This window comes from Mustelus asterias, chromosome 23 (assembly GCF_964213995.1).
Source record: "Mustelus asterias chromosome 23, sMusAst1.hap1.1, whole genome shotgun sequence".
Taxonomy (NCBI): domain Eukaryota; kingdom Metazoa; phylum Chordata; class Chondrichthyes; order Carcharhiniformes; family Triakidae; genus Mustelus; species Mustelus asterias.
This window is the reverse complement of record NC_135823.1, coordinates 56,311,067-56,327,424: the sequence shown is the minus strand read 5'-3', so window position 1 is coordinate 56,327,424 and position 16,358 is coordinate 56,311,067. Positions and strand designations below refer to the sequence as shown.

The following is a 16,358-nucleotide window of genomic DNA, read 5'->3' as shown; positions in this document are numbered from 1 at the left end:
TTAAAGCGTACAGCCAGATCGGCCCAGTGCTGATGCTGTGTTTCAGTTACAGTTACCATCTTAAAACTAAAGTTGCTCAGTGATGCTTTATTAGTGGGGAGGTGATGTCCTAGTGGTATTATCGCTAAACTATTAATCCAGAAACTCAGCTAATGTTCTGGGGACCCGGGTTCGAATCCCATCATGGCAGTTGGTGGAATTTGAATTCAATAAAGAAAAATAGCTGGAATAGCTGATGACCATGAAACTATTGTCGGAAAAAAACCCACCTGGTTCACTAATGTCCTTTAGGGAAGGAAATCTGCCGTCCTTACCTGGTCTGGCCTACATGTGACTCCAAAGCCACAGCAATGTGGTTGACTCTCAACTGCCCTATGAAATGGTCCAGCAAGCCACTCAGTTCAAGGGCGACTAGGAATGGGCAATAAATGCTGGCCACCGATGCCCACGTCCCACGAATGACGAAAAAAAAATTCATGATAAATTTCTAAAAAGCTGCATAGAGGAATGAATGGTATTTTGTATAAGATACTGTTCTGCTTTGGTTAAACATTAAGGAAAAAAAATGCAATGGCTTTTTTCACAAGTGAAAACATTGGTTTGGCAGCCTCATGATATTATTTTTGACTTAGTTCAAAGCTCAATTGTGTTTTGCAGTCAGTTTTAGCGATTAGGATATGTACTGACTGTTCGTTGCCCTATTTCACCATATAACTGTACAGCGAGTTGAGAATTAGCGTTTACATGAGAGCAACAGTTGCTGAAACTACACTGGTTATTCAAGAGCATTTGAAATATAGACTTCCCTTGCTTAAAATGTTTTTCCTATACTCACTACTGACCTGTACGGAAGTCCAGAGCACTGAATGAAAAATCCCAGTCTGTAAATTATTAAGCAGGTGCTTTCAGCTGACATCCAGAACAGCATGATCAGTTTACACGCACCTCTGAACTCCAAGCTTGGATTAGTACCCTACACTCACTAACCGGTTACTGTTCTAATCCATATTGCGTGCCAAATTTCCATTTGATCGCAGTTTGTATTGCCACTGCACTAGCTGTTTCTTGGACGTGTAGGCATTTTGATGTTTCAGTTTGAACGTGGTAAAGACTGAAGCAGTTTCGTGGTGCAGGATAGAATCCAAAAGTATCACTTTTTGTTTACCAACCACAACATTTCCTGTGTGAATTTCAAATGGTTATTCCGTTAGTTGATGACATGAAAGTACTGATGAAAGAATAGCTCACTCCACAGTCTCCATGTTTTATTGCATTTCTATACAAACTATTTCTTGTGATATGCTTCAGAAAACGAGGAGATCTTTTAAAATGATGAATTTGTTGGACAAAAGCAAATTACTGCAGATGCTGGAATCTGAAACCAAAAGAGAAACTGCTGGAAAATCTCAGCAGGTCTGGCAGCATCTGTAAGGGGAGAAAAGAGCTGACGCTTCGAGTCCAGATGACCCTTTGTCAAAGCTAAACGGCATGGAAAGTGGGAGGCTCATCTTTCATTCCCTCCCCCTGCAGTATAAATATCTCCCGCTTCCTCTGCCTTTTAGCTTTGACAAAGGGTCATCTGGACTCGAAACATCAGCTCTTTTCTCTCCTTACAGATGCTGCCAGACCTGCTGAGATTTTCCAGTACTTTCACTTTTAATTTGTTGGACAAGTTAAAAGTAAAAGTAACGTTTATTTATTAGTCACTAGTAGGCTTACATTCACACTGTAATGAAGTTACTGTGAAAATCCCCTAGTCGCCACACTCCGGCGCCTGTTCAGGTACACTGAGGGAGAATTTAGCATGGCCAATGCAACTAACCTGCACAATGTTTGGACTGTGGAAGGAAACTGGAGCACCCGGAGGAAACGCACGCAGACATGGGGAGAATATGCAAACTCCACACAGATAGTGACCCAAGCCGGGACTCGAACCCCGGTCCCTGTCGCTGAGGCCGCAATGCTAACCACTGCGCCACCATGCCGCCCTTAGATGTGGAAGGATCTAAAACGAGGGTTTTCTATATACAAGGTCAGAGGTCTTGTGGTGCAGTGGGTTGCCTCCCTGCCTCTGAGCCAGAAACTCCGGGTTCAAGTCCCACCCCAGGACTTGATGGCCGAGGAAGGTGTGTTCATAATGCGGTCAACTTGTAAATCCTTCCAAAGCACATCAATGGCTGGCGGAAAGAGTGGGAGAGACTCCTGGTCAGCCACACCTGATGTGGAATGGTGCTCCACAAACTATAAGCCCCTGGTGATAGACGAGCGACCCGTTCTGGGAATTACTTTCTATAGAAGCTAATGAAGTCGGCCTTAGTGCAACCACTAGGAGTGGAAAGAGAATTACTAATAAATCCAATACAAAAATCAGGAAAGTTTCTGTACACAGTGGTTAGAATGTGAAACTATTTACCACATGAAATGAACAGCTTAGATGCTTTCAAAAGGAAACTAGTTGAGGAGATGAGGGAAAAGGGGATAATAAAAAGATTTGCTGAAATGTTGAGAAGAGGTATATGGAGTGGGAAGAAAAAGCCGGTGCAGACCTGATGGGCCGAATGGCCTCCTTCTGCACTGTAGGGATTCTACGGATTCTCTATGGATTCATGTGATGGCTAAAAATCAGCTGGGCCATATGGCCTGTTTCTGTTTTGTATAGCCAATTTAATAGGCGTTTAGTTGCCTATCCTAATAACCCTTCATAGGGCTTGGTGTTGACTTTTGTCAGATTACGTTCTTGTGAAACGCCGTGGAACTGCTGACTACATTGAAGGCACTAGATAAATGCAAGCTGTTGTTGATATTTAATATGTTCTGTTATTGTTTGGTTTCTACATCACGGTGATGATCAGACGGTTCAAGAAATACATACAATGAGAACTCTTATACAATATCTGGGTCACCCAAAAGCGCCAGAGCTAAAACATTAAACAAAGAGCGGCTCAGGAAGTATAGAATTCCATGCAGATACCACCAGTCTAAGTTTTTTAAGGTGTGGTTACCACACAGAAGCAAATAACAGAGAAAGGCTTAATATTTCGAGGTGTAACATGAGGCAAGCATATCGGTTATAAATAAAGCATTTGGAAACTCTACCTTTAGTCCTGTCATTATCGATTGAGCACGGCTAATGCTAGATCTCTTAACCGTACTGATTGCTGACATCAGTTCTTGCTGAGGATATTTACATTTGAAACAAAGTTTAAAATTTTGAAAGTTTATTTTATTTTAAAAAGGCAAGCTCAAAACCACAAAATGTCAAACGAGCAAACATCCAGTGACTTAGTGAAACAGCACAGCAAAGGCTCAAGATTTTTTAAAATAATAAGAGATCCTCAGATCATCAAAATCTTCTTTTAGTTTGTGATCCTCTACCACACCAACTCCTGGCTGCCTGTTGGGACTGTTCGCATTAGAACAGATGGTTATTTGTTAGGTATGAGCAATGATGGTATGATGGGACAAGAAGAGACTGAAATCTGGTGATTTTAGAATGAGGCGATTATAATAAGAAGATTTAATTTAAAAGATTCACATTAAAGTTCTCACATGTTGGTGTAGACCTGATGGGCCAATTCTATGATATGATTTGGGACCAAGAGCATGTGAAACCTTCCTGCATTACAAGGCCGTGAGACTATGGAATGCATGACTGGGAATTAACAATTGTGGCAGAGAGCATTTAAGAATAGATTAGATTGATGGTTGAATGAAGATGGTTGAATAAAAAAATATGGGAACAAGTGGGACATGCAGGATGAAGGTTTGATTTATTATTGTCGCATGTATTAGTATACAGTGAGAAGTATTGTTTCTTGCACGCTATACAAAGCATACTGTTCAGAGAGAAGGAAACGAGAGAGTGCAGAATGGATTGTTACAGTCATAGCTCGGGTGTAGAGAAGGATCAACTCAATGCAAGGTAGGTCCATTCAAAAGTCTGACAGCAGCAGGGAAGAAGCTGTTCCTGAGTTGGTTGGTACGTGACCTCAGACTTTTGAATCTTTTTCCCGACGGAAGAGAGAATGTCCGGGGTGCATGGGGTCGTTAATTATGCTGACTGCTTTGCCGAAGCAGCGGGAAGTGTAGACAGAGTCAATGGATGGGAGGCTGGTTTGCGTGATGGATTGGGCTACATTCGTGACCTTTTGTAGCTTCTTGCAGTCTTGAGCGGATGATGCTCATGCAGAGGATCAGCATCAACATGGATCATTTAGCCTGATTCCAGTTGTAATTTGGACATATTTATTATTCAAACATTGCCGATATTCTTACCTTTTGGAAATGAAGATGAGTGTCCGCTGAGACTCTTCAGAGAAAGAATTACAAGAGTGGCTTGTGATTGAATGGGTTTGTGTGGCTTACTTGCACCTAACAGGTCAGATTATTTATTTGTGTTAAATCAGCAGAATTCATTCTGAATCGCATGAAAAATTACAACAATTGTTTGCACTATACTGTGTGTTTTGACGAGTACAAGTTTCGATTACATTTGTGATAAACTTAAGTCAGTCGCTATATATGCTCTCCGGACATTGTTGGTGATGCTACTCGTAATTTGTCAGTGGCCTGTCAGATTTTGGTGTTGAGAATTGTGCGAGTGTTTTTTTTCACGAGTGGAGTATAGCCTCATCGTCGTTCTGCTTGCAGTCAAGGTACAGTGGCCGTAGTCCCAGGTGACCATAGGCTGCTCTCCCCTTTTGAGGGGAAGAGCTGACTGGCGGTGATTTAACTTGAGGATCACCGCACCTCAGGCGAGCGGCAAGGTCATGAACAACCTCAGCCGGTCGGGGAATGGAACCCCCGCCGTTGGCGTTGCCCAGCCTCACGAGCCAGCCTTCCAGCCAACTGAGCTAACTGACCCCCCAAGGTGCTTAGAGTACCAGCTTTGAATAACTATTGTATGCCTTAGCCACAAAACAATCTATTTTAAATAGCGTCATGTAGCAGCACTTAATTCCGTCCCACTAGTTCGCAATGAACAGATGGCACAGTCTTAAGAAAGCCACAATATAATTTCTCAAGGCAAGTATAATCTGTCAGTACAGTGGTAACGAATATAAAGACTTAATTACAATGGCAAATTGCAAGTAACAATCATGGATTTCTGAAAATTTGCACTCTGCTTCCCAAATATGTAAATCCATAACTTCCAAGCAGGTTTTGCAAACTGAATGCAAACTTTAACCAAATGTCATTTTGATATTTGGGTATTAATTTGAGACAGCAGAAATAATGAAACATTTACAAATAATCACTGGCCTTAACAAAAATCCTGTTAGTGCTATACAGCACACTACAACAGCTTGCATTTATACAGTATTGCCTTTACCATCGGAAATATCCAAGACACCCGCAGGAGCAATTATCACACAAAACGTTCGACACCAAGTCACATAAGGAGAGCCGGTGGCTAAAATGTTGGTTAAAGACGTAGGTTTTAAAGGATTAAAGGTTTAAAATGTACAAATTGGGTAACTCTTTCACAGAGCCGACACAGATTCAATATGTCAAATGGCCTCCTTCAGTGCAGTCTAATTCTCGGATGGTTTTCTTCATCCAGTGGATGTGAAGAATCATTATTTTTTGGGGTGGCACGATGGCACAGTGGTTAGCATTGCTGCCTCACAGCACCTGGGTTCAATTCCGGCCTCGGGTCGCTGTCTGTGTGGAGTTTGCACGTTCACCCCGTGTCTGCGTGGGTTTCCTCCGGGTGCTCCGGTTTCCTCCCACAGTCCAAAGATGTGTGGGTTAGGTTGATTGGCCATGCTAAATTGACCCTAGTGTCAGGGGGATTAGCAGGGTAAATATATGGGGGTTACGGGAATAGGACCTGGGTGGGATTGTGGTCGGTGCAGACTCAATGGGCCAAATGGCCTCCTTCTGCACTGTAGGGATTCTATGATTCTGTGAATGTCCCTGGCAAGGCCTGCATTTATAAGCCATCCCTAATTGTGGTTAAGAAAGTGGTGGTCCTGAAGGTGGTGGCCTTGAATTGCTGCATGTAGATTGACCCACATATCTATTAGTGAGGGAGCTGTAGGACATTACTGACAATGACGGTACAGCGACATATTTTCAAGTTAGAATGGTGCGTGACTTGGGGATCTTGCAGGGGGAGGAGTTCCCATGCGCCCGCTGTCCTTGTCCTTCTAGATGGTAGAGAGCCGGGGCTTTGGAGGTTGCTGTCGAAGGAGACACAGTGAGTTGCCACAGTGCATCTTGGAGATGGTATGTGCTGGCGATGAAGCGAGTGAATATTTAAGATGGTGGATGGAGTGCTGATCAAGTGGACTGCGCTTTGCTTTAGGTGGCACAGTGGTTAGCACTGCTGCCTCGCAACGCCAGGGACCCAGGTTCGATTCCCGGCTTGGGTCACTGTCTGTGCGAAGTTTGCACATTCTCCCTGTGTCTGCATGGGTTTCCTCCGGGTGCTCTGGTTTCCTCCCACAGTCCAAAGATGTGCAGGTTAGGTTGATTGGGCATGCTAAATTGTCCCTTCGTGTCAGGGTAAATTAGCAGGGTAAATACGTGGGGTTACGGGGATAGGGAAAGCCTCGGCAAAGCAGCCAGCATAATTAAGGACCCCACGCACCCCGGCATTCTCTCTTCCACCTTCTTCCTTCGGTAAAAAGATACAAAAATCTGAGGTCACGTACCAACCGATTCAAGAACAGCTTCTTCCCTGCTGCTGTCAGACTTTTGAATGGACTTACCTTGTATTAAGTTGATCTTTCTCTACACCCTAGCTATGACTGTAACACTACATTCTGCATTCTCTCGTTTCCTTCTCTATGAACGATATGTTTTGTCTGTATAGCGCGCAAGAAACAATACTTTTCACTGTATACTAATACATGTGACAATAATAAATCAAATCAAAGCTATTAATGGAATTTGCTCTGGGCCAGTTTATGTCCTTTGGGTGTTAACTACCCGATAAAACATTTCTATTATCTTCCGAGTAATCATGAGGTCAGCTTCAAACTACTCCATTATGTAACATTAGTGCACCATTCAATTGGGTCCAGTTTTCTGAGGGCGCCTTAATGAACAATGCTGCAATGTGATCTAGAACACAGCTCATATTTAGCACCAAAAGAAACAGAACCCAGAAGTCTTTGTTCATTGCGTGTTGGTTGAAGTTTAGGAGCAGCTTTCTGAAAAGTCCAACCCTTCCAGCGGCGTTTGTGACTCCACCTGTTGGGCAGGTACATGGGCAGAAGATATCTGGTCTCCCCACCCTGCCCTCCAGCACTGCAGGCTATGACCTGTTACGCTTTAGAATTCCCCTGGCTTGCTTTGAACTCGCTATTTCTGCTTCAGTGATTGGAATTAACGAAATCTCACCCGCCGTAACTCCCACAAAAAATGTTTTGTCTATTCCTTTATCATCAACAGCTGATAGATGAGAGAACTGAATCTGGAAAGAATATAAATTACCTCCATTTGTCGGGGATGTTGAGATCATTATTTACGTGGGCATTTGATTTGATTCGATTTATTATTGTCACATGTATTAGTATACAGTGAAAAGTATTCTTTCTTTCGCCCTATACAGACAAAGCATACCATACATAGAGAAGGAAAGGAGAGGGTACAGAATGTAGTGTTCCAGTCATAGCTAGGGTGTAGAGAAAGATCAACTTAATGCGAAATAGGTCCATTCAAAAGTCTGATGGCAGCAGGGAAGAAGTTGTTCTTGAGTTGGTACATGACCTCAGACTGTTGCATCTTTTTGTACTTCAGAAGCAGATACACTCATCACCCCACCATAACCTGAACTCTTGATGCAATGGCAAGTTTAGTCCAAAAATTATTCTGAGGTAAATCCTACATGAATGTCACAAGAAGAACATTGAAGTAGCACAGTGGTTAGCACTGCTGCCTCACAGCGCCAGGGACCTCGGGTCACTGTCTGTGTGGAGTTTGCACATTCTCCCCGTGTCTGCATGGGTTTCCTCCCACACTCCAAAGATGTGCAGGTTAGGTTGATTGGCCATGCTAAATTGCCCCAAGTGTCATGGAGATTAGCAAGGTAAATACATGGGGTTACGGAGATAGGGCCTGAGTGGGATTGTTGTCTTTGCAGACTCGATGGGCCAAATGGCCTCCTTCTGCACTGTAGGGATTCTATGATATAGGATCAAAGGTGGGCCATTCGGCCCCTCAAGCCTATTCTGCTATTCTGTTAGCTCGTCACTGATCTGTAGACCAGCTCCATTTACCAGCTGTTGTTCCATATCCTTTATTTCTCCAATCAAATGAAAAACACTATCACTTTCACACAAATCTCACTTAACCCATCCAACATTCACAGTGCTTTGAGCTTTCTGCTGCACTTCGTGTGTACACAAAGAAGAAGGTTCCAGATTTCACCTCTCAGTGGCCTAGTTCCCAAAATTCTGCCTTTTTCAGAATCGCCCCACCAGAGAAAATAGTTTCTCCATATAAAGCATATTGAATCATCTTATCATTTTAAGGATACCAACTGAATCACCCCTCAGCCTTCTGAACACAGAGGAATACACAATCACAGAATTGTTACAGCACAGAAGGAGGCCATTCGACCCATCACATCTGCACCGGCTCTCCAAACAAGCATCATGACTTTGTGCCATTCCCCTGCCTTTTCCCCGTACCACTGTACATTGTTTCTATTCAACTAATCATCAAATGCCCTCTTGAATGCCTCGATTGAACCTGCCTCCACCACACTTACAGATAGTGCACTCCAAACCCGAACCGCTCGCTTTGTAAGAATGTTTTCTCACCTGCGACCCTAGTTCATGCAGACTGTCTTCATAATTTAAGCCCTCATATAATTCCAGTGAATCTGCGCTGTACCCAACCCAAGGCCAATATATCTTTGCTGAGATTCAGTTCCCCAAAATTTAACACAGAACTCCAGAAGGGGGAGGGTCTTCATTCTCTCAATCTCCTTCAAAAGAATCATCTCTTTGTGAGAGAAATATGGCTCAGATCTCCTGCTCACCAGAAGGTCAGAGACTAGAGGTCGGACTTCCCAGCTGCGTTCGTCCCAAGTCCGGAAAATCCTGCCTGAGGTCAACGGATCTTTCCATGGTCCGTCCCCCGCCTGCTATGATTTCCGCTGCAGGCAGGGCGGCAAAATTCTGCCCTAGATGCACCCTGAAGCTGTACATCAGGACCCCTTGGAAATGCACGCATCCTTGGTACTTAGGCGGGAGATTTAAATTTCCAACTGCCAGTTTTATCTGGCCTATTCTATAATTTGTTAGAACTCTGCCAGCTTGTGCAATTTCCATGGTAACTAACAGGTAAACGATTATCTGGCGTGTGTCTGGAATCCATATCAGAATATCTCCAAGTAGAAACTAATCAAGTCTCAACTTGTTGCAAAGTCCATAACATCTGTTCAATCTCCAGACATGTTGATATCAAAAAGGAGCAGACTGGTTATATCAGGATAGCACCTGGATGATCACATTTCTTAAGCTGTACTGTCACGATAAACTGGACCGTCTTATTTTCTTTAGCGAGTACTCAATATTACAGAGTCACAGAATTGTTACGGTGCAGAAGGAGGCCGTTTGGCCCATCCTGTCCGCACCGGCTCTCCAAACGGGCGTCATGACTTCGTGCCACTCACATGCTTTTTTTCCTGCACACTGTTTCTATTCAAATGGCACGGTGGCACAGTGGTTAGCACTGCCACCCCACCAGGGACCCAGGGTTCGATTCCTGGCTTGGGTCACTGTCAGTGCAGAGTTTGCACGTTCTCCCCGTGTCTGCGTGGGTTTCCTCCGGGTGCCCTGGTTTCCTCCCACAGTCCGAAAAATGTGCCGGTTAAGTGCAATGGCAGTGCTAAATTCTCCCTCAGTGTACCCGAACAGGCACTGGAGTGTGGCGATTTGGGGATTTTCACTGTAACTTCAATGCAGTGCCGAAGGAAGCCATTTGGCCCATCAAGTCTGCACCAACTCTTTGGCAGAGCATCCCACCTAGGCTCTATCCCTGTAACCTCACATATTTACCCCACTATTCCCCCTAACCTACACATCTTGGGATATTAAAGGGGAATTTAGCATGGCCAATCCACCCAACCCACACATCTTTGGACTGTGGGAGGAAACCGGAGCACCCGGAGGAAACCCACGCGGATACAGGGAGAACGTGCAAACTCCACACAGACAGTGACCCAAGGCTGGAATTGATCCCTGATACTGTGAGGCAGCAGTGTTAACCACTGTGCCATCGTGCCGTGCCTAAAACTACATAAGGATGGACTCTAGTAGTAAATTATGTTCCCTTGGTTTTCATGATTATGGGCTCTATTCTTTATAGGTGGTAGGCACGGTTACCATGCAATTTTGCTAATTGACAAGTATTCGGAGTGTAGAGTACATTCTCTTTGATAATGTACTACATTAGCTCTGGTAAAATATTGTAAAACTATTTCGCTGCAATGAATAATTTGCATGCAAAACCCGTTTAATATCTTTAAGTTAATGGCCACTAAAAACCCCGCTTGTAAATCAATGGCAATTGTTTGACTAAGATGCCAGTTATCATTACTGATTAAATCATCTCCGTGATATTGAATGCAGTTATTGATTCTACATAAAGGGTGAATAAGCAATTTCTCAACCCTGCGCCGAGTATCAAACCCTCCCAAAAATGACACAGCGCAAATGTTAAACAGTTTTTGAGTATTTGACTGCCAATAAGATGCTGTTTAAAACAAGAGACATTTGGTTCCATGTGTTGAATCTGCAACTGCTAAGCACTGGAGAAGTCCATTCTGGACGATAAACCCATTCCAGCTACGATGAAGATCCACTATCCGTATTGCTCCAGAGAAAGTAGTTGCCTAATTCAAAAATGACCAATAAGAAGTCTCACAACACCAGGTTAAAGTCCAACAGTTTATTTGGAATTACGAGCTTTCAGAGCTCCTTCTTTGTCAGGTGAGTGAAGGAGCAGTGCTCCGAAAGCTGGTGATTCCAAATAAACCTGTTGGACTTTGGACTTTAACCTGGTGTTGTGAGACTTCTTACTGTGCCAAACCCAGTCCAATGCCGGCATCTCCACATCAAAATGAACAACAGTCCCCGTTTCGAACAAACACACACACTGATCATAGAGGTGATGCCATCATCGGTTGTGAGTCTGAACAGGTTTAGTGGCTTCACTGGATGATTTGATTTGATTTATTATTGTCACATGCATTGGGATACAGTGAAAAGTATTGTTTCTTGCGCACTATACCAACAAAGCATACCATTCATGAAGTACAGAGGGGAGAAGGAAAGGAGAGGGTGCAGAATGTAGTGTTACATTCATAGCTAGGGTGTAGAGAAAGATCAGCTTAATGGTAGGATGCCTCTTATCAATACATGAATAAATCTAATAAACCTGACAGGAAATTCAGGTGAAACTTCTTTACCCACAGTGTGGTTAGAATGTGAAATTCACCACCGCATTGGATAGTTGGAGCAAATCGTGAGAGTACGAAAGGAATAGCAGGCTATGTTGATAGGATTGGTTGAGCTAGGAGGCGCATAAGAGGAGGCGATGGTCCAGTGGTATTATCGCCAGACTATTTATCCAGAAACTCAACTAATGTTTTGGGGACTCAGGTTTGAATCCCGCCACGGCAGATGGTGGAATTTGAATTCAATAAAAAATATCTGGAATTAAAATCTACTGATGCCCATGAACCCCTTGTCGATTGTCTGAAAAACCTATCTGGCTCACTAATGTTCTTTAGGGAAAGAAATCTGCCATCCTTACCTGGCCTGCCTATGTGTAATGTGGCTGACTCGCAACTGCCCTCTGTACAAGGGCAACTAGGAATGACGGAAAAATGCTGGTCAGTCAGAGACACCCATTGAGGCCAAAACATTGTCTGGTTTCAAGAAGAAATTAGATATAGCTCTTGGGGCCAAAGGGATCAAGCGATTATGGGGGGAAATCAGGATATTGAATTTGATGATCAGCCATGATTAAAAGAAATGGCGGAGCAGGTTTGAAGGGCCGAATGGCCTACTCTTGCTTCTAGTTTCAATGTTTCTCCATCCAAGCATTTTACAGGTCACTCAATTTATTTTCCTGTGAGTACACCGTTTCTCCAACTCCCACCTTGCCCTTGTCCTGTTCCATTTTAAATGTTGTCCATTTGTGACAGCTTCCAACCCTGGCAAAGCCTGAAATGCCAACTTCACTTCCTGCCGTGCCTGACCTACTGAGAATTTAAAGCCTTCTCTGGCCGATATTTCTCTCATAGACAACTCTGCTTCCCTTCAAACCACACTCTGATCTTCTCAGGGCTGTACACAGCCAGGCAGAATCAAGAGAACACCACATCAAAGGTAGTTATTCACCAAAGCCTGTGCGAAACCTGCTTCTGCCAAGCTATTGACGTTCTCACTAATGTTCTCTCTGGCAATTTCAGCGTCACATTCCTTTTAAGAGTATGTAATATTTTAAAATGTGTCAAATCAGCACTCTTGAAGAGCGTTGCACAACGTTGTGTCATTTAAGTAGTTAATCACTGCATGGTATTGATTTTACTGCTTAGTACAGGTGCTCAAATGCTTAGTCCAATACCAATGTAACGTTCACTCTGTTCTGCAATACAATAAGATATTCAGCCAATATAAAGGAAGCAATTAGGCATAATCTACATGGGCATCTATCTCCATTGGGGAGAGATAAATAGTTATAAAGTTTGAGGATCACATTAGCTCAATATTATTTATTAAACTACACTAATTAGAAGATGGGGTATTGTTGTGACCAGGGATGTATTCCATCTGCCTGAATCCATAGAATAGAATCCCTACAGTGCAGAAGGAGGCCATTTAACTCATTGAGTCTGCACCGACCACAGTCCCACCCAGACCCTATCCCGGTAACCCCACATATTTACCCTGCTAATCCCCCTGATACTAAGGGTCAATTTAGCATGGCCAATCAACCTAACCCACACATCTTTGGACTGTGGGACGAAACTGGAGCACCCAGAGGAAAGCCACGCAGACACGGGGAGAATGTGTAAACTCCGCACAGATAGTGACCCAAGCCGGGAATCGAACCCGGGTCCCTGGCACTGGGCAGTGCTAACCACTGTGCCACCGTGAATGTGGTCCTGATGTCTACAATGTCAAATTCAGTAAGTTTAATCACAATCCAGGTTCTGTTGTGCAGTTACACTGTAACTATGAAGCAACTTCTTAGCACAGATTCCAAATTCCTTTTGGCATTCTGTGTATCTTGCGCGTGTGGCTACAGGAATGTTTGAGTCAGTAAAGATTAAAGGACCCATAGCGACAAGGTCCTATCTGTGATGTGACACAAACAAAATTTACAGCACGAGACATTTCACTAGGTTAAAGGCTCTATGCAAATACAGCTGGCTGTTGTTGGCTTCCACCATTAAAAAGGATTTGTGTCGAACCGTTTAAAGTATCAGCTTGTCCAGCCTCCATAGCAAAAGATAGGAGTTTTATTCCTTTGACTCCAGTGGCAATGAGCATTGGCTGATTTTTTCATAGCTCACAAGCTCAGTCAGTTTTATCAGCTATAGTATTGTCGTAGCCACAACCATCTTCAGCTGTTTCATTGTGATGGCTTACATGGGCAAGTCACATTCTGTGTATCTTGCGCGTGTGTAAATTTTGTTTGTGTCACATCACAGATAGGACCTTGTCGCTATGGGTCCTTTAATCTTTACTGACTCAAACATTCCTGTAGCCACACGCGCAAGATACACAGAATGAGGATCGTGGGATTATATTCATTGGAGTTTAGGAGGTTGAGGGGAGATCTGATAGAAACTTACAAGATAATGAACGGCTTAGATAGGATGGACGTAGGGAAGTTGTTTCCATTAACAGGGGAGACTAGGACGCGGGGGCACAGCCTTAGAATAAAAGGGAGTCACTTTAGAACAGAGATGAGGAGAAATTTCTTCAGCCAGAGAGTGGTGGGTCTGTGGAATTCATTGCCACAGAGGGCTGTGGAGGCTGAGACGTTGAGCGTCTTCAAGACAGAAATTGATAAATTCTTGATTTCTCGAGGAATTAAGGGCTATGGGGAGAGAGCGGGTAAATGGAGTTGAAATCAACCATGATTGAATGGTGGAGTGGACTCGATGGGCCGAATGGCCTTACTTCTGCTCCTATGTCTTATGGTCTTACATTGGCACCTCGCAAGTGCCAGGCAAAGATCATCTCCAACAAGGGAGAGATCTAACCATCTCCTCTTGATATTCAATGACATTACCATCACTGAATCCCTGCTATCAAAATGCTGCAGACGATCATTGACCAGAAGCCGAACTGAAGTGGTTAGCACTGCTGCCTCACAGCGCCAGGGACCCGGGTTCGATTCCCGGCTTGGTCATTGTCTGTGTGGAGTTTATGCATTCTTCCCGTGTCTGCGTAGGGTTTCCTCCGGGTGCTCCGGTTTCCTCCCACAGTCCAAAGCTGTGTGGGTTAGGTGGGTTGGCCATTCTAAATTGCCCCTTAGTGTCAGGGGGGCTTGCTAGAATAAATGCATGAGGTTATGGGGATAGGGCCTGGATGGGATTGTAGTCGGTGCAGACTTGATGGGCCGAATGGCCTCCTTCTGCACTGTAGGATTCTATGAACTGGACATATAAACTTGTTTCACTTCATGCACCCTCCTCACCATTCAAGGCCCCAAACACTCCTTTCAGGTGAAGCAGCGTTTCACTTGCACCTCCTTCAATTTGGTCTCCTGTATTTGCTTCTCCCAATGTGGTCTCATCTATATTGCAGAGACTAACCGCAGACTGGATGACTGCTTTGCAGTACACCTTCACTCCAGTTCGCAAACATGACCCCAACCTTCCTGCCACTTGCCATTTGAACTCAGCATCTTGCTCTTATGCCCACATCTTTGGCATGATGCAATGCTCCAGTGAAACCCAATGGAAACTGGAGAAACAATACCCCATCTTCTAATTGGGCACGTTACAGCCTTCTGGACTCAACATTGAGTTCAACAACTTTAGACTGTGACCTTTCTCCTCTATCTTGACCCTTTTTTGTCCAACGTCAATAAGGCACATGTCAGGAGTGTGATGGAATACTCCCCACTTGTCTGTATAGGTACAGCTCCAACAACACTCAAGAAGCTTGACACCATCCCGGACAATCAGTTCATCTGATTGGTATCCCTTCCACAAACATTCACTCCCACCACCACCAACACACAGTGGCAGTAGCAGCAGTGTGTCCCATTTACAAGACGCATTGCAGGAACACACCGAGGCTCTTGGACAGCATCTTCCAAACCCACGACCGTTACCGTCTAGAAGGACAAGGGAAGCAGATACATGGAAACACTACCAGCTGCAAGTTCCCCTCCAAGCGAGCCATCATCCTGACTTGGAAATATATCACTGTTCCTTCACTGGGAAGTGTCTTCTCAATAGCACTGTGGGTGTACCTACATTACATAGACTGCGGCAGTTCAAGAAGGCAGCTCACCACCTCCTTCCCAATTAGGGATGGGCAATAAATGCTGGCCCGAGCCAGTGATACCCACATCCCATGAATATTTTTAAAAGACTGTTGCGTAAGGAACATTTAGAAATCATTGGTTAATCCTTCAATATAACTAAAATCCAACACGACCAATTGGCCCATCACTGGACTATATACTATTTGCCCTGTCGTATTGATTTGATTTATTATTGTCACATGTATTAGTATACAGCGAAAAGTATTGTTTCTTGTGCGCTATACAGACAAAGCATACCGTACATAGAGAAGGAAAGGAGAGGGTGCAGAATGTAGTGTTACAGTCATAGCTAGGGTGTAGAGAAGGATTAAATTTAATACGAAGTAAGTCTATTCAAAAGTTTGATGGCAGCAGGGAAGAAACTGTTCTTGAATCGGTTGGTACGTGATCTGAGACTTTTGCATCTTTTTCCCGATGGAAGAAGGTGGCAGAGCATATGTCTGGGATGCGTAGGGTCTTTAATTATGCTGGCTGCTTTTCCATGGCAGTGGGTAGTGTAAATGGAGTCAACGGATGGGAGGCTGGTTTGCCTGATGTATTGGGCTTCGTTCACGACCCTTTGTAGTTTCTTGTGGTCTTGGTCAGAGCTGGAGCCATACCAAGCTGTGACATATAGGGAAGAGATGCTTTCTATGGTGCATCTGTAAATATTGGTGAGAGTTGTAGTGGACATGCCAAATTTCCTTAGCCTCCTGAGAAAGTAGAGGCATTGGTGGGCTTTCTTAACTATAGCGTCGACGTGGAGGGACCAAGTCAATCACCAGATCGATCTACTCTCCAGAGGAAAACAAACAACCACAGAGCAAAGAAACTTAAGCAAATTC

The 16,358-nt window shown here is 44.0% G+C and overlaps 2 protein-coding genes across 3 annotated transcripts in view; one reads left to right on the top strand and one right to left on the bottom strand.

Moving 5' to 3' along the window:
* Positions 1-16,358, bottom strand: part of LOC144510808 (sodium/mannose cotransporter SLC5A10-like) — a 163,950-nt gene that overhangs the window by 60,740 nt on the left and 86,852 nt on the right. The gene's annotated exons all lie outside the window — the stretch shown is intronic.
* fam83gb (family with sequence similarity 83 member Gb) overlaps positions 1-16,358 on the top strand; it is a 33,597-nt gene that overhangs the window by 4,509 nt on the left and 12,730 nt on the right. The gene's annotated exons all lie outside the window — the stretch shown is intronic.